Source organism: Ursus maritimus, unplaced genomic scaffold (genome assembly GCF_017311325.1).
Source record: "Ursus maritimus isolate PB19 unplaced genomic scaffold, ASM1731132v1 scaffold_13, whole genome shotgun sequence".
Lineage (NCBI taxonomy): Eukaryota > Metazoa > Chordata > Mammalia > Carnivora > Ursidae > Ursus > Ursus maritimus.
This window is the reverse complement of record NW_024423675.1, coordinates 21,478,254-21,503,828: the sequence shown is the minus strand read 5'-3', so window position 1 is coordinate 21,503,828 and position 25,575 is coordinate 21,478,254. Positions and strand designations below refer to the sequence as shown.

General features: G+C 38.3%; 1 protein-coding gene across 2 annotated transcripts in view; it reads left to right on the top strand.

Annotated features, from left to right (window-relative positions):
* CDK19 (cyclin dependent kinase 19) overlaps positions 1-25,575 on the top strand; it is a 166,106-nt gene that overhangs the window by 16,163 nt on the left and 124,368 nt on the right. The window lies entirely within an intron of this gene.

Below are 25,575 nucleotides of genomic sequence, written 5' to 3'. Positions count from 1 at the left end.
CCATGTTGTTGCAAATGGTAAAAGTTCATTCTTTTTTATGGCTGAATAATATTTCGTGTGTGTGTGTGTGTGTGTGTGTGTGTGCGCGCGCGCGCCATATCTTCTTTATCCATTTATCTGTTGGTGGACAGTTGAGTTGCTTCCATAGTTTGGCTATTGTAAATAATGCTGCAATGAACATAGGGTTGCATGTATCCCTTTGAATTAGTGTTTTTGTATTTTTTGGGATAAATACACAGTAGTGTGATCACTGGATTGTAGGGTGATTCTATTTTTAATTTTTTGAGGAACCTCCATATTGTTTTACGTAGTAGCTGCACCAGTTTGCATTCTCATGAACAGAGGAAGAGGGTTCCTTTTTCTCCACATCCTCACCAACACTTGTTGTTACTTGTGTTTTTGTTTTAGTCATTCTGCCAGGTGTGAGGTGTTATCTCATTATAGTTTTGATTTGCATTTCCCTGATACTAAGTGATGCTGAAAATCTTTGTGTGTTTGATGGCCATCTGTATGTCTTCTTTGTAGAAATGTCTATTCATGTCTTCTGCCCGTTTCTTAATTGGATTATTTGAGTTATATCAGTTCTCTTTATACTTTGGATACTAACCCTTTTTTGGATATGTCATATGCAAATATCTTCTCCCATTCAGTAGGTTGTCTTCTAGTTTTGTTGATTGTTTCCTTTGCTGTGTAGAAAATTTTTATTTTGGTATAGTCCCAATAGTTTATTTTTGCTTTTATTTTCCTTGCCTTAGGAGACAGAACTAGAAAAATGTTGCTATGGCTAACATCAGCGAAATTACTACCTGTGTTCTCTTCAAGGATTTTTATGGTTTCAGGTCTCACATTTAAGTCTTTAATCCGTTTTGTGTTTATTTTTGTGTATGGTGGAAGAATGGTTCAGTTTCATTCTTTTGCATGTTGCCGTCCAGTTTTCTCAACACCATTTGCTGAAGAGACTGTCTTTTTCCATTATACAAGTCCTTCTGTTGAAGATTAATTGATTATTTGTTCTTATTTTTGTAGCTCCTTTAAGTGAAGGTTACGTTTATTTGATTTTTCTTGCTTTTTGAGGTAGGTCTGTATTGCTGTAAACTACCCTCTTACAACCACTTGTATCCCAAAGATTTTAGACTGTTGTGTTTTCGTTTTTATTTGTTTCCTTATAATTTCCGATTTCTTCTTTGATTTCTTGGTTGACCCATTCATTGTTTAGTAACATGTTATTTAACTTCCATGTTATTTGTGGTTTTTCCAGATTTTTTCTTGTGGTTGATTTCTAGTTTCATACCATTGTGGTCAGGGAAGATGCATGGTATGACTTTGATTTTTTAAAATTTGTTGAGACTTGTTTTGAGGCCTAATATGTGATCTGTTCTGGAGAATGTTCCATGTGCACTTGAAAAGAATGTGTATTCCGCTGTTTTAGGATGGAATGTTCTGAATATGTCTGTTAAATCCATCTGGTGCAGTGTGTCATTCAAAGCCACTGTTTCCTTGTGCTCGCTTTGGCAGCACATGTACAAAGCCACTGTTTCCTTGTTGATTTTCTGTTTGGATGATCTGTTCATTGATGTAAGTGGGTGTTAATGTCCCCTGCTATTATTGTATTACTATGGATTATTTCCTTTATGTTTGTTATTAACTGTGTTATGTATTTGGCTGCTCCCATGTTGGGTCCATAAATATTTACACTGTTATATCCTCTTGTTGTATTGTCCCCTTTAGTATTATATACTGTTCTTCTTTGTCTCTTGTTACAGTCTTTGTTTTAAAGTCTATTTTGTCCAATATTAATGTTGCTACCCCAGCTTTCTTTTGATATCCACTTGCATGATAAATGTTTCTCCATCCTCTCACTTTCAATCTGCAGGTGTCTTTCGGTCTGAAATGAGTCTCTTATAGGCAGCATATGGATAGGTCTTGCTTTTTTATCCATTCCCTCACCCTATGTCTTTTGATTGGAGTATTTAGTCCATTTACAAAGTAGTTATTGATAGATATGTGTTGCCATTTTGTTACTGTTTTGTGGTTGTTTCTATGGATTTTCTCTGGTTCTTTCTTCTCTTGCTCTCTTTCATAGTTTGTTGGCTTTCCTTAGTGATAGACTTGAATTCCTTTCTCTTTATTCTTTGCGTGTCTATTACTGGTTTTTGATTTGTGGTTACCATTAGGTTTGTATATAACATCTTCTGCATTTAGCAGTCAGTATTAAGCTGATGTTTGCTTAAATTTAAACCCATTCTTTACTCCTTCCCCCATCATTTTTTAGGTATATGGTGCTGTATTTTATATACTTTTTTTGGTTGTTTTTTAAGTAAACTCTTTGCCCAGCGTGGGGCTTGAACAAATCATCCCAAGATCAAGAGACATGTGCTCTACTGACTGAGCCAGCCAGGTGCTCCTTATGTCCTTTTATTTTATGAATCCCTTCACTAATTTTTACAGAAGTATTCATTTTTACTGCTTTTGTGTTTTTTACTTCTCATACTTTCATTTGTGGTCATTCCTTTCCAAAGAGTCCCCTTTAATATTTCTTGTAGGGCTGTTTTAGTGGTCATAAACTCCTTTAGTTTTTGTTTGTCTGAGAAATTCTTTATCTTTCTTTCTATTCTGAATGATAGCCTTGCTGATAGAGTAATCTTGGCTGCAGATTTTTCCCTTTCAGCACTTTGAATATATCATGACATTCTCTTTTGGCCTGCAAAGTTTCTGCTGAAAAATCTGCTAATCACTTTACATGGTTTCCCTTTTATGTAACTGTTGTCTTTTCTCTTGCTGGTGTTTTTAAAAAAGATTTATTTATTTATTTATTTAAGGAAGAGAGAGAATGAGAGAGAGTGGGGCGGGGTGGGGGAGAGAGGCAGAGAGAGTCCCAAGCAAATGAACAGAGAGCCTGACCCTGGCCTTGCTTTCATGACCCAAGACCACAACTGGAGCAAAAGCAAGAGTCAGACGCTCAAACAACAGTGCTTCCCAGGCACCCCTTTCTCTTGCTGTTTTAAAAAATTTTCTCTATTGCTACTTTTTGCCATTTTAATTACTATATGTCTTGGTGTGGACTTCCTTGGGTTAAATTTTTGGGTGATCTCTGTGCCTCCTGCATCTGGATATCTGCTTCCTTACCCTGATTAGGGAAGTTTTGAGCTATTATTTCTTCAAATAAATTTTCTGCCCCCTTTTCTGTCTCTTCTTCTGAGATCCCAATAATTTGAATGTTACTATGCTTGAATTCCTTAAGACTATTCTCAATTTGCATAATTTCCTTTCCTGTTCTTTGTTAAGCTTGGTTACTTTCCATTACTCTGCCTTCCAGGTTGTTAATTTGTTCCTCTGGTTCATCTAGCCTGCTATTCCATCATGTGTATTTTTTTTTTTTAAAGATTTTATTTATTTATTTGACAGAGAGACAGCCAGCAAGAGAGGGAACACAAGCAGGGGGAGTAGGAGAGGAAGAAGCAGGCTCCCAGTGGAGGAGCCTGATGTGGGGCTCGATCCCAAAATGCCGGGATCATGCCCTGAGCCGAAGGCAGATGCTTAACAACTGAGCCAGCCAGGCGCCCCGCATCATGTGTATTTTTAATTTCATCTGTTGTGTTCCTTATCTGTGATTGGTTCTTTTTTATGTCTGTAAAAGGATCTCATTGATGTCCTCCACTCCACACACACAGGTCCAGTGTGTATCTTTATGATTGTTACTTTAAATTCTCTATCAGGCATATTACTTATATCTGTTTCACTTTGGTCTCTTGTCGTGGTTTGGTTCTGTTGTTTCATTTGGGAAATATTTTCCTGTCTCCTCATTTTGTCTGACTTTCTGTGTCTGTTTCTGTGTGTTAGGAAAGTCAGCTACTTTCGTTGCTCTTAATGATGATAGCCTTATGAAGAAGAGGTCTTACAGTGCCCTGAAGCGCAGTGTCCCCTGTTTCCTAGGGCCTGGAGCTTCAGGGAGTGTCTCCTATGTGTGTTGCGTGTACTTTGCTTTTGAGTCTTGGACACTTTTCCCTTCAGTTCAGTTGTCTGCAGTGGCTCTCTTTGCCTATTGTGGGCAGTGTTTTGTCTCCAGCATGGATGGGGTGTGTTTTAACATTTTGTGTGGTAGTGTGCTGGTGAAAGGATACCTGCCCCCACCAGAACAGAGGTCCTACAATAGGTGGTGGTCAGGATAGGTGGTGTTGGCAGAATTTGTGCTGGTTTTCTGGGGGAGGGGCCCACAGCACCAGGAGTAAGGGGAGCAGGCCTGGGAAGGGTGGATCTGCTCAAGTGCATGGGGCCAGGGCTTGCTGTAAGCAAGTTAAGTAGTGAGTGTCTGCACTGTGCTGGTTCCCACAGGTGGCTGTTTATGCTGTGGGGTGGGGGAGGGAAATGGCACCTGCCAGCTCCTTTGTTCCTGGAGGGGACTCCCTGTGATCCCTATCTCTCTAGGCCACTCTGAGATGAGCAAATCACTGTCCCTCCTCTCTGCCCCTGGCAGTTTTCAAATTGCTGGTTTTACACTCTATCTGCATGGGTTGTTTGTCTGCTGTCTCTTTATGGGTGGGGACTCTGCTTCCTGAGTGGAGCCCACAGATTTTAAAATTCCGGGCTTTAAGTTGAAAGAACTAATGAAATTCGGCCCCTCTTGCTTTCAAAGGCAAATATGGGAATTTGTTCTCCTCATTAGTGTGAAAGTCTGTTTTTCTGCCCTTTTCCTTGCCACCGGCTCTCTCCCCACCAAGGATGACCAAGGTCTGTTTTGCTCCCAGACTGTGTCTTCACCCTTCCTATGTTCTTTGATGTGGCCTCGTCCCTAACTTTAGTTGTGGAGTTTGTTCTGCCAGTCTTTCAGTTGTTTTCTGGGTTATTTAAGCTGGTGTCAGTGTTATCTAGTTGTATCCGTGGGACCAGGGGAGCTTAGGATCCTCCTACCATCTTCCCACCCAACTCAAATACTTTTCTTGCTTTGAATGTTCATTATCACAGTTTGATAGGTGCAATCATTTCTGCCTTAGCCTGATACGAATTAGAGCTATTTTCTATATACTTCTCCTGAAGCTCAGATAAAGGTCTGGTCAGCTTTACCATTTACATCTCTCTTTAGCTTTTTAGGTATTGTAGTTCATTTCTTTCTATCTGTGTCACCAGTGTTTACCAATTTATAGTTAATACATATTTTTGGCTTATGAAAAGCATTTTTTCCCCTTGGAAAACTGTGTATTTATGTAATCTTAGCATCCACATTTTTTCTACTTGTGTGTTGAAGGAAATTACATGTTGTGTTTTACATATAGAAATTGTTAAAAGCATTTAAAAAAATTTCAACTGCTGGAAAGAGGAGCAGATCTAGCCATCCTTTAAGTTCTGGAAAGAACATATGCTAAGGTGTGTTTTTGTGTCAGTTGTAGCTTCATGTGACAGAAAAACCAATTGCTAATGGACTTAAACAAGTAAGGGGTTTATTTTCCTCTTGTATCAAAAAGGCTAGAGTTGGAGAGTGCTCTGCTGGGGCAGCTAGCTGAAAATATCACCAGAGATTCACCTCCTTCCCTCTGTTTTGTGGTTTTTGTACACATGGTCAAATGATTGTTGTACCTCCAGGTTTTGATTCCAGGTTCTAGGCAGGAAGCAGGGGAAGAGGCAGAGGCTGAAAGACAAAAGGGACTGTGCCAACCAAGTAGTAAGCAAGTGCCTTCTCTGGTGTAGAGGAAGACAAAGGAAAAGCAGACTGGGAATGGCTTGTGGGAAGCTAGTTAGTAATAATCTTTGACACATTGTAGAACAGAGTTCACTCTGAGGTGGTGAAGGAGAAAGAAACCTTTGAATTAATTTTAAACTGTTAAAAAACAAAATTCAACCAGATAAATTTTAAAAATCTTATTGACCCTTTTCAACAACCCATGATGGGGCTGCATCCAATCCAGCAGGTAGAAAGGAGCTCTGAGGAGCTGTGCAAAATGAAAGACTTTTATAGGCCGAATGGAGAGGGCAAGAAAGTTCTAGTAAACAAAAAAGCGAATTGGTTTTGGCAAGGTTACTTTCCTTTAGGGCTTGGCAGGGGTCTATCGGGCAGATTATCTCTAACTAATGCCGATTAGTAGATTCTTGATTGGTTCAAGTTTCCATTTCAGGGAGAGACTAAATTCATTAAATAGAGGTAGGTTGGATGATATGCAGCTTAGCATAAGTGATTCCGTTTTGGGCCTGTTGTCTTGTTTTTAACAAAGCTTAGCTATCACCCAAATGCTTAATGATAAATTCAATTTGTGAACTATCACCCTCTTCCACACAATATAAAGATTTTCCATAATTAACCAAAATAAATTTTGTAGACCCTAAAATCCATATAAAGGTTTAAAATTTAGATGGATAAAGAGGGGCTTTAAAGTAGAGCCGTATGACGTTATGGGAATCCTTATCTTTTTATACATATGGTAGGTACACACAACAAAGAAATTTGGGACTTAGAACAGAATTTAGTCATATTAAATTTTACATGTGATCTTTGCTCTAGGCCAACTAACTAAGCTTCTTTGTTTAGTTTATTGGGGTTGTAAATTCAGTACTTTTATCAGAAAATCATTTTCCATTACAAAGGCATTTGAATAAAGAAAGTACTTTTGGGTCCACATGATTTAAATAAAGCTTTTTCCTTCTTAAAGAACTGTTGAATGTCCTTTCTCCTGATGGGTTTTTGCCTCTGATTCTCAATAAATACACATATAAATGAAAAGCACAACTGTGGTGTCAGGAAACCTTGGAACGGGAAACCCTCAAATCTGAGCGAGTACTCTCTAGCTTCGGGATTTTGGTAACAGCTCTGAACCTTAATTTCCCCACCTGTTAAAATTTGTATGACGATAAATTTTTACTGTCTCATGTGGTTGCTGTGAGGAGTAATTAAACCATAATGTATAAAAGTCCCCAGCAAAGTATTGGTTTATTTATTCTCCAAATATATTAAGGGGGTTTCCATGATAAATTTCCCTGAAGATTAAATTAGCAAATAAAAAGGGTAGGTACTGAGTAAAAATTATAGTCACCTTAGTTTTGAGAATAAGGATTAATCTTGTTAAGGTCGGTAGGAAGCTAGAATTTTCCCCTCATTTACAGTGAAATTGTTATTAAAAAACTTTATTCTATTAGGAAAGAAAAATGGGTTCTGTGATGGGCTATTTTACTTTAAGCCTTCAAAATAAAGAAAACAGATGAAACAGGAGAACCTTATTTTTTATTAAATTAAAATTTTTTATTTTATTTTTTATTTTTATTTTTTTTTAAAGATTTTATTTATTTATTTGAAAGAGAGAGAGAGTGCTAGCAGGAGGAGGGACAAGCAGACTCCATGCTGAGAATGGAGCCCCACATGGGGCTTGATCCCACAGCCCTGAGATCATGACCTGAACAGAAATCAAGAGTCAAGGCTCAACCCACTGAACCACCCAGGCCCCCCAGATTAAAATTTTTTATTATAAATAGAACATGTTTAAGAAAAATTAGAAAGAAAAGCGCACGCACACACACACACACCCCCCGTAACTATGAGATGATAGATGTGTTAACTTACTTTACCATGGCAATCATTTCCCAATACATATATAAATCATCACATTGTATACCTTAAACTTATACAGTGTTATATGTCAATTATATCAAAAAGATGGGAAAAAAGATCAGTAAAAAAAAGTAAATTAATAGATGAACACTATGAATGGTATGGTATACGTTTTTCTGTATATTTTTCTGGGCAATATGTGTTTTTATTTTCTCAAGAATGTAGTTGTATTCTACACGATTTTTGGTAAGCTCAATTTTCCATTAAAAAATATATAGTGGATATTTTTGCACTTCATTTAATGTTCTTTTCCAGCAGTGGTTTTCTTTTTTTTTTTAATTAAAAAAATTTTAAAAAAGATTTTATTTATTTGAGAGAGAGAGAGAGAGTACAAGCAGGGGGAACAGCAGAGGGAGAGGGAGAAGCAGACTCCCCGCTGAGCAGGGAGCCCTACGTGGGGCTCCATCCCAGGACCCTGAGATCATGACCTGAGCTGAAGGCAGACGCTTAACCGACTGAGCCATCCAGGCACCCTAGCAGTGGTTTTGTTTTAAAGAAAAACTGTACCATTTACATATACAACTCTTCCACCAATAATATCGTTAAGTAAATGCAGTTATTCTTGAGGGTAAAAAGTCTGCTTTCTGATCTTCCTTCCCCAGAAAATCACTCTTTATTTTTAGGGAACTTATTCCATTGTATGGATGTACCATTATTTGTTTACCGAGTTACTCTATTAATTGGTAATGTTGTTTGTAACTTTTTATTATTATAAATAGCACTGTGATAAACAGATATTTAGTTAAAATTTTGGTTTTCTGAGAGGGAATTTTCTAAAGTGAAAAATGAAAGTGAAAAGGAGAGAACACATAAATCAAAATGTGCTTAACTGTTAGACTTTATTTATTTTTTAAAAATATTTGTTTGAGAGAGCGCGAGATGGGGGAGGGCCAGAGGGAGAAGCAGACTCACTGCTGAGCGGGCAGCCTGATGTGGGATCCTGATGCGGGACTCCAGGATCATGACCTGAGCCAAAGGCAGTCACTTAATCAACTGAGCTACTCTGTCGGCCCTTAACTGTTAGACTTTAAAATGGAGATCAGCATCAGAAAACTTCAAAGTGAACTGGTGTTTCCTGGTGTTACTATATTGATCTGAATAAAGTAGGGGCTTTAAGGACTTAAATAATTTAATTAAAAACTTAAAATATTTATTCCTGGGGTGCCTGGATGGCTCAGTTGGTTGAGCGACTGACTCTTGGTTTCGGCTCGGGTCATGATCTCTGGGTTGTGGGATCAAGTCCTGCATTGGCTCCATAGTCAGCATGGATTCTGCTTGGGATTCTCTCTCTCCCTCTCCCCCAGTCTCTCCCCCTGCTGGCACATGCTCTCTCTCTCTCTCTGTCTCTCTAAATAAATAAAATCTTTAAAAAAACATATTTCTTCCTGGATGTACTTTATAGTGTTTAGAACTTCATGGAATCTTATATCTTGTTCAAATCACTTGCCTTAAAGAAGACCAGAAATATTAATGCCTCCCTAAAGATCACGTGATATGTTTCAGTGTCTGGTATATTTCTGTTGTTTTCTAATTCCTGTTCCAACATTCTTACCTGTAAGAAGTCTAATATAAAGGTAATGAGAACTTTTTGGCTATAGAGCATCCATAATCTTTAATGAAGAGACTGATGAAGGCAAATTAATTATCATTTGTTGTGATGCACTTTTCTATAAACTTTCTAAGATATTGATTGATAAGTGCTGCCGTTTTCATCAGTGAAGTATATTTATTTGGGTCCACCTCGGCAGAGGCTTTTTTTTTTTTTTGACAATTCAGTGGTTTTAGTATAGTCACAGAATTGTGTAATCATTACCACTATCTAATTTTAGAACATTTCATCATTCCAAAAGAAACCCTGTACCTATTAGCAGTTACTCTCTATTTCCCCATTCTCCTAGCTCCTCGAAATGCTATTCTATTTTCTGTCTCTATGGATTTGTCTATTCTGGACATTTCATAAAAATGAAATCCTATATGTGGCTTGTGTCTGTCTTCTTGCACTTAGCATAGTATTTTCAAAGTTTATCCATGTTGTACAATGTATGAATATATTTGCCCCTTGGACAATGCTGGGGTTAGGGACACTAATCCTCATGCAGTTGAAAATCTGCACATAACTTGATTCCTGTTAGACTTAACCACTAATAGCCTACTGTTGACCGGTAGCTGTACTGATAACATAAGCAGTTGACTAGCACATATTTTGTATGTTTTATATATAGTATTCTTGTAATAAAGTAAGGTAAAGAAAAGAACATTTTATTAAGAAAACCATAAAGAAAATACATTGTCAGTACTATACGTATACTCATTGAAAAAAATCTGCATATAGATGGACCCATGTAGTTCAAACCTGTGTTCAAGGTCAACTGTACATCATTCTTTTAATTTTTATTTAATTAAAAAAAATATCTATATGGGGGCCTGGGTGGCTCAGTCGGTTAAGTGTCTGCCTTTGGCTCAGGTCATGATCCCAGAGTCCTGGGGTCAAGCCCCACATCGGGTTCCCTGCTATCAGGGACCCTGCTTCTCCGTCTCCCTTTGCCTGCTGCTCTGGTTTCTCTCTCTCTCTCTCTCTGTCAAATAAATACAATCTTTAAAAAGAAATACAAAAGATATATTTATTTTAGAGTGGGGGGCAAAGGGAGAGGGAGAGAGAGAATCTAAAGCAGATTCCTCACTGAGTGCAGAGGTCAACCTGGGGCTCAGTCTCATGACCCTGAGATCATGATCTGAGCTGAAACCAAGAGTCAAAAGCTTAACCAACTGAGCCACCCTTGTCTGTCTTTTTGATTTTACCCATCTTAGTTGGTGTGAACTGGCATTTCATTGTGGTTTTGATTTGTATTTTCCTAATAACCAATGGTGTGGAATTATGTGCTTTTTGGCCATTTGTGTATATTCTTTGGAGAAATGTCTATTCACGTCCCTTGCACATATTTTCATTGCATTTTCTTTTTATTCTTTTTGTTGTTGTTGGGTGTAAGAGTTATTTATGTATTCTGGATACTAGGCTTTTATGAGACTTATGATTTGCAAATATGTTCTCTCATTTTGGATTGCTTTTTCACTTTCTTCATGGTGTCCTTTGAAGCATAAAAGTTTTTAATTTTGATGATACCAGTTTGTCTTTTGTTGTTGTTTGTTGCTTATAATAGGAAACTGCTTCTTGATCTAAGGTTGCAAAGATTTACTTCTTTGTTCTAAGAGTTCTGTAGTTTCAGCTCTTACATTTAGTTCTGGCAGTGTTTTCTTTTTTTCAGTGAATGGGACATGTGACAAGATTCCAGCCTTTTGGGACTTACAGTGTATTTGGCTAAATTAGACATACACGGCATAACTAGCAATACCATTCACTTATTTATTTGACAATGAATAACCCTATGCAGGAATTAGTAGTGTAAGAATAAAAGACATAGTTCCTTTCCTTACGGTCTAGAGAAAAAATAAAATAGATAACAGTACAGGGCTATGAATTGTTTTCTATAGGTATGCACAGAGTGCTGTGGGGGTAACTAGGAGGGACACTGAACTGACCCACGATGGTGTAGGTGCTTGGGAAACCTTCCCAGTATAGGGAAATCCCATGATAACTGAATTTTGAAGGCCAAAGAGTGAGCTAGACAGAGAAGTGGTTTTTAGTTTAGTAAGATGAGTGGTAAATACATAGTATAAAGGTGAAAGAAGTAATAAACTCAGAGATCTGGAGGAGATTTCAGTTCTTGTTTGGGCCGGATAAATTCTAAATGTGTATAAAAAGTTTTTTTATACCTTGGGAAGAACTGGAAAGGATTAGGGTCTGAAAATAAAAATCTGTAAGATGGGGCTGGTGTCTTTTCCTTTTGAGTTGTAAGGATTAAAGAAGATGGTGCTTTTATACTATAAGTAATATGTGTGTTAATTCTGTTACCATTAATTTTTTTTTTAAGATTTTATTTATTTATTTGACAAGATAGAGACAGCCAGCGAGAGAGGGAACACAAGCAGGGGAGTGGGAGAGGAAGAAGCAGGCTCCCAGTGGAGAAGCCTGATGTGGGGCTCGATCCCATAACACCAGGATCACGCCCTGAGCCGAAGGCAGACGCTTAACCGCTGTGCCACCCAGGCGCCCGTTACCATTAATTTTTTAACATGAAATTTTGATGATCATTGGCTCTTTAGTATCTTTTTATTTCTAGGGTGTCATGGAGTCCTTAAGAGCAAATTGTTCTGAATTTCCTTTTTTTCTTCTTAATTTCTTACTTAAATACACATTGCATATTATAAACAAGGAAATGGTTATTGAGCTGTAAAAAGCAAATATTTTAAATTGACTATAGTTTTTAAAATAATTATAAAAGTTGTATAATCTGCAAAAGTAATTAGATGGTAAGGAAAGCTGTAAGGGAGAAAGTAAGAAGCACTCAAAATCACCGTCATGTGATAATTACTTAATGCTTTGGTGCATTTCCTTTTTGACATCTTTTCATCCATTTGTGGTATGTACATAAACACACATATTTGCGTTTAGAAAAACAATTTACAAAAGTCAGATCATTTTACGTAGGTTATTTTAATCTTTTTTTTTTTTTTAAGTTTTTATTTTTAAGTAGTCTCTACACCCAATGTTGGGCTTGAACTCACAACCCCAAGATCAAGAGTCACATGCTCTACTGACTGAGCCAGCCAGGTGCCCCAATCTTACTTTTTTAATCTAAGTGCTTTATGAGGTTATCTTTCTGTGTTAGCAAATATAGATCTATATTATCATCTTGTTTTATTGTATTCCATTGTCTGGCAATATTTTAATATGATTAATCCCCTATTGATGAATATTTAGGTGGCTTCTAGTTTTTTTACTGAATAATGCATAGTATGTCCACTTGTCTGATTATCCCTTTAGAATAACTTTTTAGAAGCAGAATTGTTGGATCATGGGGTAGGCCTGTTTCTAATTTAGGAATGTATCGCCACACTCTTTCTCCAAGGAGGTTGAGCCAACTTGTACCACCAAAAGGGCTTGGTGCTATCTCTTTCTCTTCGTCCTTGCCCACATTGGCTTTTGGCTACTTACTTAAATTCATAGGCAGATGATATTTTGCCTTTATTGATATTATTATTATTATTATTTTATTGAAGTTGAACATCTTCGTTTGTGAATTGGCTGTTTGTATTCATCTTTTGGGTACTTAGCATTCATTTCCTTTGTACTTTTTCAATAGGCAGTGTGTATGGCAATTAAGATTGGGCTTTGAAGTTGTATTATCTGGATTCATCATCCCATCTATAGCACCTTTTAGCTGTTTGACTTGGGCAAATTAACTGTGTCTTGGTTTTCTCATCTGTAAAGTGGGGATAATAGTAGCAGTTACCTCGTAGGGTTGTTGTGAGGACTGTATACATGTGAAGTGCTTTGCAACAGGGTCTAGCAGATAACAAGCTATGCACTCACTATTAATCTTTTACACTTGCTTATTTCTATAGGATAAATCCCTACTAGGGTAGCTGTGTTTGAAAATAGATATCACTAAACTGCTGTTTTAAAAAGTTGTTCCTTTTGCACTAAAACCTGCATCATAACTCTTTGCAGTATCATATCAGTATTATGATTGTGTCCAAGCTGTGTGTCGCAGTGATCTCTTTCTGTATTCATCTGTTTTCTTGAGAAATCAAAAGACTCATATATAAAATTGTATGTATTTCCAACTTTTGATTCTAAAAAACCTCAAACTTACAGGGAAGTTTAAAGACTTAGTCCTATTATGATCACCTAATATATAGCCACTATCTAGACCAGGAATTAGCAAAAAAAAAAAATTTTTTTTTTTTCTGTAAAGGGCCAGATGATTTCTGTATTTCTGTAAAGGGCCAGTCAATATTTAGATTTTGGAGGCCATACAGTCTCTGTCACAACTTCTCAGTTCTGTAGTTGTAGTGAGTAAGCTGCCATAGACAACGAGTGAATGAGTGGACATGGCAGTGTTCAACAGAACTGTATTTACAAGAACAGCCACAGCTGGATTTGGCCTGGGCTGTAGTTTGCCATCCCCAGATCCAGATTAAACAGTTGACAGATTGCTATATTTGCTTTCTCTGTAAATGTGTTTGTGTATTTCTGAACCACTTCAGAGTTAAGTTGCCATCATCATGGCATGATCGTTGTGTGCCTGGCTTCAGAACTTGGCCTTTAACCTGATGGAGACATAGATTAATGCATTCCAAATGGAATAGATTCTAATATTTCCCCACATGGAAATAGTAATTTTTTTTTTCTGACTGTAAAAGGAACACATATTGTTGTAAAATGCAGATACTTCATATAAGGTAGGCATTCATGAGAGATGTCCACTGCCAACAGTTACATGTGTAGCTCACAGTGGGGAATTTCATGATGAGTTTTGCACTGGTGTGGTTGGTGGAGAGGACCAGAGGTGTGAGAGTGGAAGTAGGAGGCTCTTAGGTCCAGGTGAGAAATGATGAGGACCTGTTTCTTAGCAGCAGCTGTGGAAGTAGATAAAGGGCAAGGTTGGGGTAACAGTTCAAGGGCTATTTAGGAGATAAATGAGATTCAGTGACTAGGTGGATGAATGGGCTGAAGGATCCCCCAGAAAAGTGGCTAGGATGGTAGTTGAGTGGATTTTCCAGAACTTGGGACCAAATTTGGGGGGTCATTTGAAGGGGGCATTAAAGGAAAAATAGCAGTTTTGCCAGTGGAATAATTTGAGTGGAAATTGTGTCCTTTGTCCTTATTTTTATCCTATGTTTCCAGGCTTATTTAGAAGGGAAGGGTAAAAGTAAGAATTCAATTTTATTTTGACAGATAAGAGCTACTATATATTATATCATGCCCTTTTCTCTTACTAATTGTTCCCCTCTTGAATTAATTAAGGTTACCAGCTTCTGTTTTGATGTGTAACTGTAGCATAACTTTTACATTTCACAAAGTTCTTGTTGCAATCTTTCAATTTTTATTCTAAGGAACTAGGATTGGAGTGGGGTAAGAGGGGCACTTGGACAAGTTATTGGCAGAGGTTCTTTGGCTCTGAATTAAGGGCTGTCTAGGTCTCTGAGTAGGATCTTGGCTTTCACCAAGTTCTGCTATGTTTCTTATCATTGGAAACAGGGCTGTAGAATTCATGGTGTGAAACTTTGACTCACTGTCATTTTCACAGTAATGCAGTGTTAGCATAGACTCTGAGTTCTGGGACACAGTGAAGGATCCTCAGTATGCAGTTAACCAAAAGATGATTGGTTAGTTAATGGCAGGTGGGGGGGTTATGGAGCTAAGGCATTCCATTCTTGGGTGAGAAAGACTTAGGTCACTAATGCTAACCTCTCTTTTTCATATAGAATTAAACATGGCACTATACCCTTCAATATTTTAACATGCATCTTCTAAAAATAAGCTCATTCTCCTGCATAACCATAATACCATTATTACAGCTAAGAACATTATAATTTTGTTCTTTTTAATAGAACTAAGACTGTATAATGTAGCACAAAAAGTATGAAAATCCTTAGATTTGCTCTTCAACCATGTAACCTATTGAACTGTATTTATCCCTCTTCCTCTTTCCGTTTTTCTTTTCTTTTTTAAGATTGTATTTATTCATGAGAGACAGAAAGAGAGAGAGAGAGGCAAAGGCAGAGAGGGAGAAGCAGGCTCCCCACGGAGCAGGGAGCTCGATGTGGGACTCAATCCCAGGACCCGGGATCACGACCTGAGCCGAAGGCAGATGCTTAACTGACTGAGCCACCCAGGCGCCCCTCCCTATCTTTTTCTTTAGGTAGAAATCTGTATTGGGTATCGCTATTTGCTGCTTTCATTTGACCCAATTACACAATCAAATGAGAGGAATATTTTGATTTTTTTCCCATGTGTTTAGTTTGTATTCTTAAAAAATCTGGGTTTTGTTTCTGTAATTTATATGATTTGAAAGAGAATTACTTGTAATTTATAATCAAAAGAAGAGTTTATGTAGTCTCTAATTTCCATTTGATTGTTGGTACTTGTTATGTGGTAGAAGAAACTGAAGGAAAGCAAGACGAATTACGTGCTTTTAAAAAAGTGGTCAACTTTTGAATTTTCATGCTAAAAGAAGGAGGGAAAGTAATATGGATATTCCCATTGTTTTCAAATTTAACTTTATTATGCTTTTACTTGATAAGAAAGTTTATAATACTTCAGATAAAGTTCTTGTACTCTGTGAAAAATTATGCTGCGGATTTATCCAGGGTCCTTGATTTATTTTTCTGTACTCCTACCCTTCCCTGATTTAGTAGTCTGCATTGTCATCATCTCTTAGGCTGTGGATGCAAAGCATCATCTTATTTTATCCTTTTAAAAACATCAGTTTCCTTGATTAGAAGGAAAGAATTTAGTGTCTTGGTATAGCTGTGGGCCTGGAGGCTACAGTTAGGAATAGTGTGTGCAAAATGAGATAAATGAGAGTTTATTCTTCTTAGATTACAGACTTGATAACTACCAGTGGGAGGCATTTTGACTATTAGGAACAGACTGAAAGTTATTGTTACATCTGTGTATTGTACACAGAAGAAGCAAAATGTATAAAATTATGATAAAAAGAAACACAACAGCAAGTAATTCAGGGTGGCTAGTGTAAGCATTTGGGATGGAGGTTGAAATATGTTTGGTTCTATTAGTTGTACTCTGTTTTTGAATTTATTTATTATTATTATTTTTTTTAATAAAGTAGGTTCCACGCCCAATGTGGGGCTTGAACTCACAACCCTGAGATCAGGAATTACATGCTCTACTGACTGAGCCAGCTAGGCACTCTTTACAGTCAGTTTTTTCCTCATCACTTAAAAAGTGGCTTCCTTGCATTCAACCAAAATGTTGTAAATAGTGATGAAGCATATGAAAGCTTAGTTACCTGGTGAGTTATTTATCGATAACTTTCTCTTGGCTCCTATATTTTATGTTTATATCTAAGAATTTAAGAGCTAGCATGTAATGGACAACAGTTGTTAGAGGTAGACATTTCTGAGTTCAGATCCTAGCTGTTTAACTTTCACAAATCATGTACTACTTAGCCTTTAAAAGGAGGTGAAGAACTATCTCACAGATCTTTTATGAAGCTTAGTTGAAATTATGTATGTTTGGAACCTGGTACAGTGCTGCATAGTGGGCACTAAAAGACACTGACTTTCTGTCTTACCTAAAAACAAACTTGAGTTCATGAAAAAAGGAAAACTAAAGTCTCTTTTCTAAAAATAAAAAAAAAAAAATCTACAGGCCGTCTCCTTTAAGCTTTCTCATCGTGTGGAGATGGGGATAGTTGCGCTCACAGTATCTTGGGGCTTTTTCTCTTTCAAAGAGCTCATTATTCTGTTTTGTAACTGCCTAGTATAATGCTTGGCACATAAATAGTCCTCAGTGTGTGTTAGATGTCTTGCAAAGAGAGAAAATGTTCTCTATTGCTTTTTTCTCTTGAACACCTCAAAAGTTGTTTACTTATATAGATTAACTTATCCACTCAAGATACTTGGTTTGTTTTAGAAGAGAAGTGATATTTTTAGTTACAAAATTAAGTACAGTACCCTTCCCCCAGCCTCTGGCAACCACCATCCTACTTTCTATCTTTATGAATTTGCCTACTACTCCAGGTTCCTCAATAGAAGTAGGATAACATAGTATTTGTCTTTTTGTGGCTTGCATATTTCATCTAGCATATTCTTAAGGTTAATCTATGTTGTATTATGCGTCAGAAAAAAAATTGAAGATCTGATTGGCTTTATTAAATGATTCATGAATCAGGCACCCATCTAGCAAGTAGAGAGGTGCTCTAAGGAGTAGAACAAATTGGGGGCGCCTGGGTGGCTTATTCGTTAAGCGTCTGCCTTTGGCTCAGAGCGTGATCCCGGTGTTCTGGGATTGAGCCCCACATCAGACTCCTCCGCTATGATCCTGCTTCTTCCTCTCCCTTTCCCCCTGCTTGTGTTCCCTCTCTCACTGGTTGTCTCTCTCTCCTTCAAATAAATAAATAAAATCTTAAAAAAAAGGAGTAGAACAAAATGGAAGGTTTTTATAGGAAAGNGTGTGGGGCAAGAAAGTTATAAGCAAAAGAGAAGAAAGGACAGTTTCAGGCAAGATCACATGCCCTTAAGGGAACGGGCTGGGGGTCTTATTATACAGATTACCTCATCTTCCTTTGGGAGATAGAGAAGGCCCATGGCACACATTACCTCATTGGTGCTGATCAGAAAATTTATTTTTATTTTTATTTATTTATTTTTTAAAGATTTTATTTATTTATTCGACAGAGATAGAGACAGCCAGCGAGAGAGGGAACACAAGCAGGGGGAGTGGGAGAGGAAGAAGCAAGCTCATAGTGGAGGAGCCTGATGTGGGGCTCGATCCCACAACGCCGGGATCACGCCCTGAGCCAAAGGCAGACGCTTAACCGCTGTGCCACCCAGGCGCCCCTGATCAGAAAATTTTTAATTGACCAGTTAAGACACTGGAGGTTGAGGGGTGCCTGGCTGAGTCAGTTGGTTAAGTGTCTGACTTCAGCTCAGGTCATGATCTCAGGGTCCTGGGATTGAGCCTGTGTTGGGCTCTGTGCTCAGCATGGAGTCTGCCTGTCCCCCTCTCTCGGCCCCTCCCCCTGCTCTCTCTCTCTCTTTCCCAAATAAATAAAATCTTTAAAAAAAAGAAAACATTGGAGGTTGAGACTACAATTAGATCTGGTATTAAGCCTGGGTTTACTGACTTGGGGCCCTTAAATGAAGTCATGCCATTTGGGGCCTGTGATTTTCTTTTTTCTTTTCTTCTTTCTTCTTTTCTTTTCTTCTTCTTCTTCTTCTTCTTCTTCTTCTTCTTCTTCTTCTTCTTCTTCTTCTTCTTCCTCCTCCTCCTCCTCCTCCTCCTCCTCCCTTAAGATTTATTTATTTATTTTAGGGAGAGAGAACGAGCTAGAGAGTGAGAGGGTGCATGTGCAAGGAAGAGGAAAGGGACAGAGGGAGAGAAATCCTCAAGCAGACTCCCTGCTGAGCACAGAGCCTGCTACAGGGCTCAATCTCAGGACCCTGAGATCAGGACCTGAGCCTAAATCAAGAGTTAATCGCTTAACTGAATCGCTTAACTGGCTGAGCTACCCAGGTGTCCCTCTGTGATTTTCTTTTTAACAGTTACCCCCTGGGGGTCAGACTCTTGGTTTAACTGAGAGATGTACTCAACATTTAAGGCATTAGCACCAATCTCAGCTACTGCTCTGGAAAGTTCCCACGGTAGTTGTTGTTTCTTTGTGTGGTATCCATAGGTCATGATGTTTTTTGCCTAATCTCTGTGATATTCACAAGTAACAAGTTAAGGTTTGCAGTTTTTAAGTCAGTCATTCTCTTTGTTCCTTTTCTGAGGAGATCATTTGCTTGGTGGTTAGTGGCTGCAAACAGTCATTTAATTTAAAACTTTTATGAGAATACAATTTGCCAGGGGGATTATTGTGATTACTGTAAACAGGATAATTTCCAGTATTTGGAGTGCATTTTGAAGCCATGGTCTCCAAGACCCAAACGAGTCAAAATCATGTACGTCAAGGAAAGACCCACTGACGGAGTCACCTTTTTTAGATAAACGGCCTGCTCAGTGATCTTAGTTAAGTTTCAACTTCCCTAGACATGTTAGTCCTGGTATAACTGGTGGTGTTGGCTATAACACAAACACCTCCTTGCTCGGCTGAAAGATAATCAAGAGCTATCCTATTATCAAGAACAACTTTGGGTAGAAAGTCTAAGAATCTTTTTTTGGGCAGCTATTGCTTTAGCAGCAGATTTTGCAATAATTTGAAGAATTAAAGAGAAGTTCTTTTTTTTATGTGCCATCTTTATGTTTTTATTTTTATTTTTTGTTATTAACCTGTAATGTATTATTTGTTTCAGGGGTACAGGTCTGTGATTCATCAGTCTTATACAATACACAGTACTCATCACAACATATACTCTCCCCAGTGTCCATTGTTCAGCCACCCGATCTCCCCACCCCCTTCCGGTCTAGCAACCCTCAGTTTGTTTCCTATGAGTAAGAGTCTCTTATGGTTTGTCTCCCTCTCTGGTTTTGTCTTGTTTCATTTTTTTCCTCTCTTCCCCTATGATCCTGTGCCTTGTTTCTCAAAATTCTACATATCAGTGAGATCATATGATAATAGTCTTTCTCTGATTGACTTATTTCCCTTAGCATAATACCCTCTGGTTCCATCCATGTCATTGCAAATGGCAAGATTTCATTTTTTGATGGCTGCATAGTATTCCACTGTATGTATACGTGTGTGTGTGTGTGTGTGTGTGTATATATCACCTCTTTTTTTAAATTAATTAAAAATTTTTTTTATTATGTTAGTCACCATACAGTACATCCTTCGTTTTTGATGTAGTGTTCCATGATTCATTGTTTGCGTATAATACCCAGTGCTCCATGCAATATGTGCCCTCCTTAATACCCATCACCGGCCTATCCCAATCCCTCACCCCCCACCCCTCTGAAGCCCTCAGTTTATTTCCCAGAGTCCATAGTCTTTTGTGGTTCATTCCCCCTTCAGTTTACCCCCCCTCATTCTTCCCTTCTTTCTCCTGCCAATCTCCCTGCTATTTCTTATGTTCCATAAATGAGTGAAACCATATAATTGTCTTTCTCTGCTTGGCTTATTTCACTCAGTGTAATCTCCTCCAGTCTCCTCTCCTCCATGTTGCTGCAAATGTTGGGTAATCATTCTTTCTGATGGCTGAGTAATATTCTATTGTATATATGGACCACATCTTCTTAATCCGTTTGTCTGTTGAAGGGCATCTCGGCTCCTTCCACAATTTAGCTATTGTGGATAGTGCTGCTAGGAACATTGGGGGTGCATATGGTTGTTCTCTTCACTACGTCTGTGTCTTTGGGGTAAATACCCAGTAGTGCATTTGGGTAGTAGGGTAGCTCTATTTTCAACTTTTTGAGGAACCTCTGTACTGTTTTCCAGAGTGGCTGCACCAGCTTGCATTCCCACCAACAGTGTAGGAAGGTTCCCCTTTCTCTGTATCCTTACCAACATCTGTTGTTTCCTGACTTGTTAATTTTAGCCATTCTGACTGGTGTGAGGTGGTATCTCATTGTGGTTTTGGTTTGTATTTCCCTGATCCTGAGTGATGTTGAGCACTTTTTCATGTGCCTGTTGGCCATTTGGATGTTTTTGCAGAAATGTCTCTTCATGTCTTCTGTCCATTTCTTGATTGGATTATTTGTTCTTTGGGTATTGAGTTTGATAAGTTCTTTATAGATTTTGGATACTAGCCCTTTATCTGATATGTCATTTGCAAATATCTTCTCCCATTCTGTCGGTTGTCTTTTGGTTTTGTCGACTGTTTCCTTTGCTGTGCAAAAGCTTTTTATCTTGATGAAGTCTGAATAGTTCATTTTTGCCTTTGTTTCCCTTGCCTTTCGTGATGTGTCTAGGAAGAAGTTGCTGCGGCTGAGGTCGAAGAGGTTGCTGCCTGTGTTCTCCTCAAGGATTTTGATGGATTCCTGTTTCACATTTAGGTCTTTCATCCATTTTGAGTCTGTTTTTGTGTATGGTGTAAGGAAATGGTCCAGTTTCATTCTTTTGCATGTGGCTGTCCAATTTTACCATTATCATTTGTCGAAGAGCCTGTCTTTTTTCCATTAGATAGTCTTTCCTGCTTTGTCAGAGATTAGTTGACCATAGAATTGAGGGTCCATTTCTGAGTTGTCTAGTCTGTTCCGTTGATCTATGTGTCTGTTTTTGTGCCAGTACCATACTGTGTTGATGATTACAGCTTTGTAATAGAGCTTGAAGTCCGGAATTGTGATGCCACCAGCTTTGGTTTTCTTTTTCAACAGTCCTCTGGCTATTCGGGATCATTTCTGATTCTGTACAAATTTTAGGATTATTTGTTCCATTTCTGTGAAAAAAGTTGATGGTATTTTGATAGGGATTGCATTGAACGTGTAGATTGCTCTAGGTAGCAGAGACATTTTAACAATATTTGTTCTTCCAATCCATGAGCATGGGATGTTTTTCCATTTCTTTGTGTCTTCCTCAATTTCTTTCATGAGTGTTCTATAGTTTTCTGAGTACAGATCCTTAGCCTTGTTGGTTAGCTTTATTCCTAGGTATCTATGGTTTTGGGTGCAATTGTAAATGGGATCGACTCCTTAATTTTTCTTTATTCTGTCTTGTTGGTGTATAAAAATGCAACTGATTTCTCTGCATTGATTTTATATCCTGCCACTTTATTGAATTCCTGTATGAGTTCTAGCAGTTTTGGGGTGGAGTCTTTTGGGTTTTCCACATAAAGTATCTTATCATTTGCAAAGAGTGAGAGTTTGACTTCTTCTTTGCTGATTCAGAACCTTTTGTTTCTTCTTCTTGTCTGATTGCTGAGGCTAGAACTTCTAGTATTATGTTGAAGAGCAGTGGTGATAGCGGACATCCCTGCCGTGCTAAGGAGAAGTTCTTGATCATAGCCTCATTACATTTATCCCTCACCAGGGAAATTGGACATGTCAAAGAAGTGGAGCCTGAATCATGAATATTTCGTGCTAGGTCCTTTTTATTTTTTATTTTATTTTATTTTAGATTTTTTTTTTTTTAATTTGACAGAGAGAGAGACAGCCAGCGAGAGAGTGAACACAAGCAGGGGGAGTGGGGAGAGGAAGAAGCAGACTCCCAGCAGAGGAGCCTGATGTGGGGTTCGATCCCAGAACACCGGGATCACGCCCTGAGCCAAAGGCAGACGCTTGATGACTGAGCCACCCAGGCGCCCCTAGGTCCTTTTTAAATCAACAGTGTAATTGGAGGGAGGGGAGTCTATCAATGAGATGTCTCATTTTGCTTGTAAAAAATTAGGGGCACAGTTAGATTTTCTCCTAGCCTGAAATAAAAGGTTTTTCCACTTTCCAGAAGTTACTCCCTTAGCAGTGGCCTGGGACATAAAGATGAAGTGTTATCTTTCTAGGTCAGTGCCAGAGGAAAGGAAAGGAAAAGGAGAAAGTTTCAGTTTCAAGTATGAAGTCTTGATCCATTGTCTTGGGTGGAAACAATCTACCTTGATGTCAGCTACTTTTCTCCCTCGTCAAATTGATTTAGAGGTCTCCAGTGTCTGTACAGTGTCGGGTAGAGCCTTCTGTGAGATGTGTGTCCAAGGTTCAATGTCTTTTAATTTTGTGGCAGTGTCAGTGGCCAGGAGCACTTGGTAAGATCCCTTGCAACGAGGTTTGAGGGCTGCCATCCCCTGATGATGTTTCTGGAATGCCCAATCACCAGACTGTGACCAACAGTATCCTTTGAATTGGGATCTGGGATGACTTCTTAACCTGTTGATAATAGGCTTGACATGAGGCATTAGAGACTTACAGTAGCTGGTCATACCAGCCTAAAGCAACAAGGGATCAGCAGAGGGTGGTATGCCTGTAGACATTGGTCTGCTGGTGATTATCTTGTGTGGAATGAATTCATTTCCCAAAGGGGATACTGGGAACAGTCAGCAAGATCAAAAGCAATAGCTTAGCCAGGGAAGTCCAGTAGGTTTTGCAAGTTTAAGAAGTTTTAAGTTTGAGGATCCCTTTAGTTCTTTCAACCTTGCCTGAGGATTGAGGGTGATAAGGGCAATGATAATTCCAAGAAGTTTGCAAGTCTTTCATTGAGGTTTGTATGATTTGCCCAGTGAAGTGGGTGCCTCCATCACTGGAGATTACGGGAAGTATGCCCCAGGTATACCACAATTTGTTTATCCATCCATCCATCAATGGAGACTTGGGTGGCTTCCACTTTTTGGCTATTATGAATAATGCTGCTATGAACATGGGTATATAAATTTCTCTTTGAGACTCCCTGCTTTGAATCCTTTTGACTATATACCTAGAGGTGGAATTGATGGATAATATGGTAATCCTATTTTTAATTTTTTGAGGAACTGCCATATTGTTTTCTATTGTGACTGCACCATTTTACATTCTCAACAACAGTGCACTGGGGTTCCAGTTTCTCCACATCCTCACCAACACTTATTTTCCTCCTTTAAAAACAATTGGTAGTAGCCATCTTAATGGGCATGTGGTAGTATCTCATCATGTTGAATTTTAAGCTTATAAAATGTTTAAGAGTGAGTTACGTAATCACATGGCAGGAAATTAATTAATTAATTTTTAAATATTTATTTATTTTAGAGAGAGAGCAGGGGGAGGGACAGAAGGAGAGGGAGACAAGCAGACTCCCAGCCGAGGGGGAGCCCGACGTGGAACTTGATCCCAGGACCTGGAGATGATGACCTGAGCTGAATCAAGAGTCAGATGCTTAACCAACTGAGCCACCCAAGTGTCCTTATTTATTTATTTTTAAGGAGGCTTCGTGCCCAACATGGGGCTTGAACTCACAACCCTGAGATCAAGAGTTGCATGCTGTACTGACTGAGCCAGCCAGGTGTCCCACATGGCAGCAGTTTTAAAAAATGGAACAAAGTCACTCAATCTTGCTACTCTAACACCAATATTATTTTAATGTTATTTGGATATGTATGACCGTATATATATTACTCATGACTGGGCTCATAAGCATTTCCCTTTTTATTTATTTTTTTTTACGTATTTTGTACAACAATCATTTGAATTTTTATTTTCCAGGAAAATGTTGCAAATGCTGAAGAATCTATATAGCATGATCGACTACCTTGAATTCAATTGAACGTTTATGAATAAATTGAATATTTATTATTGTGTGGTTTCTGACATATAGATAAGTGCTTGGTTTGTATGGTTTTTATTCCATAGACTGGGTGATACAGTGACTAAGAGTGTGGCTCTTGAAGTAGTCTGTTTGAATTGCACACCTGCTACTTCTGGCTGTGTGTGTTTAAGCAAGTTTCTTAAGGTCTTGTGTCTCAGTTTCCTTATTTGTAAAGTGAGAATAAAATCTCAGAGTTATGAAGACTTAATGACTTAATACCTGTGAAGCTCATAGAATTGTGCCTGGCACATCGTACGTTCCACAGAAGACTTCGTTGCCATTATTGTTTTATCGGGTGGGATTTTAGTTTTTTAGAAATATATGCAATATTCAGGTAGTTACTGTGTCTCAGATCCTGGCAGTTAGTTTAGACTGTCACAAGCAGCACTACAGAGGAGGGTGCAGACTGTTAGGTTGTTTTGGGATTTAAGAGAAGATGAATATGAGGCAGATAGTGCTGGGCGAAATGCTAAGTTAGTAATATACAACCCTGTCTTGGGGATGGTGACCTTTCTGGCTGCCATTTAGCCCTGACAACTACTCTAGGCTCTTCTGGCCAGCTCAGTCTTTTTGCTTTGGGCTTCCTTCCCAATCCAGTTCCCCAAATTCCTTGGCTTGGCACTCTATATTCCCTCTATATGACGACTTTTATTCAGTTGTTAATTTAAGTCAAATGAACTGATTTAAATTCTTACAAAATACAGTTCTTTCTGTGGTTTTTAAAATCTTACTTCATTTGACATTCAGTGTAAGTCTGTGAGATGGTGAAGGAGCCCTCATCGAACAACTCTGGTTGTACTAAGAAATTGAGCTGCCTGACGTTGCAAAGCAACTGAATGATTTATTTGGAACTTGAACTCAAGCCACCTGACTTTAGGGCCGATGTTTTGTAATACTGTGTTTCTTTCTTGACATACCATGTTTTAAGACAGTGCTTTGTTTCTTCTTTCCTAATTATTTGATGACATTTTTAAGGATTTCTAAATATTACATGAAGTTAACATGTGCCCCTCTTTTAAATTTAATAGGTAGTAAAATTTATCTGATTCCTGTTCTCAGACCCCAGCTGCATTTCGTAGTCTTTTATCCCTATCGTTAGAAAAGAATGAGATGAAATCTGAGTTCTAAATATTTTACCTGATTACATACTTAGTTTTTTACATGGATGTCTTCTGAAAAGTTTTCATATTTCATGCTTATATTTATTTTATAATATTGGAATACGGTAGATTTCCCCCTTACTGCCTTGCTCATTTCAAG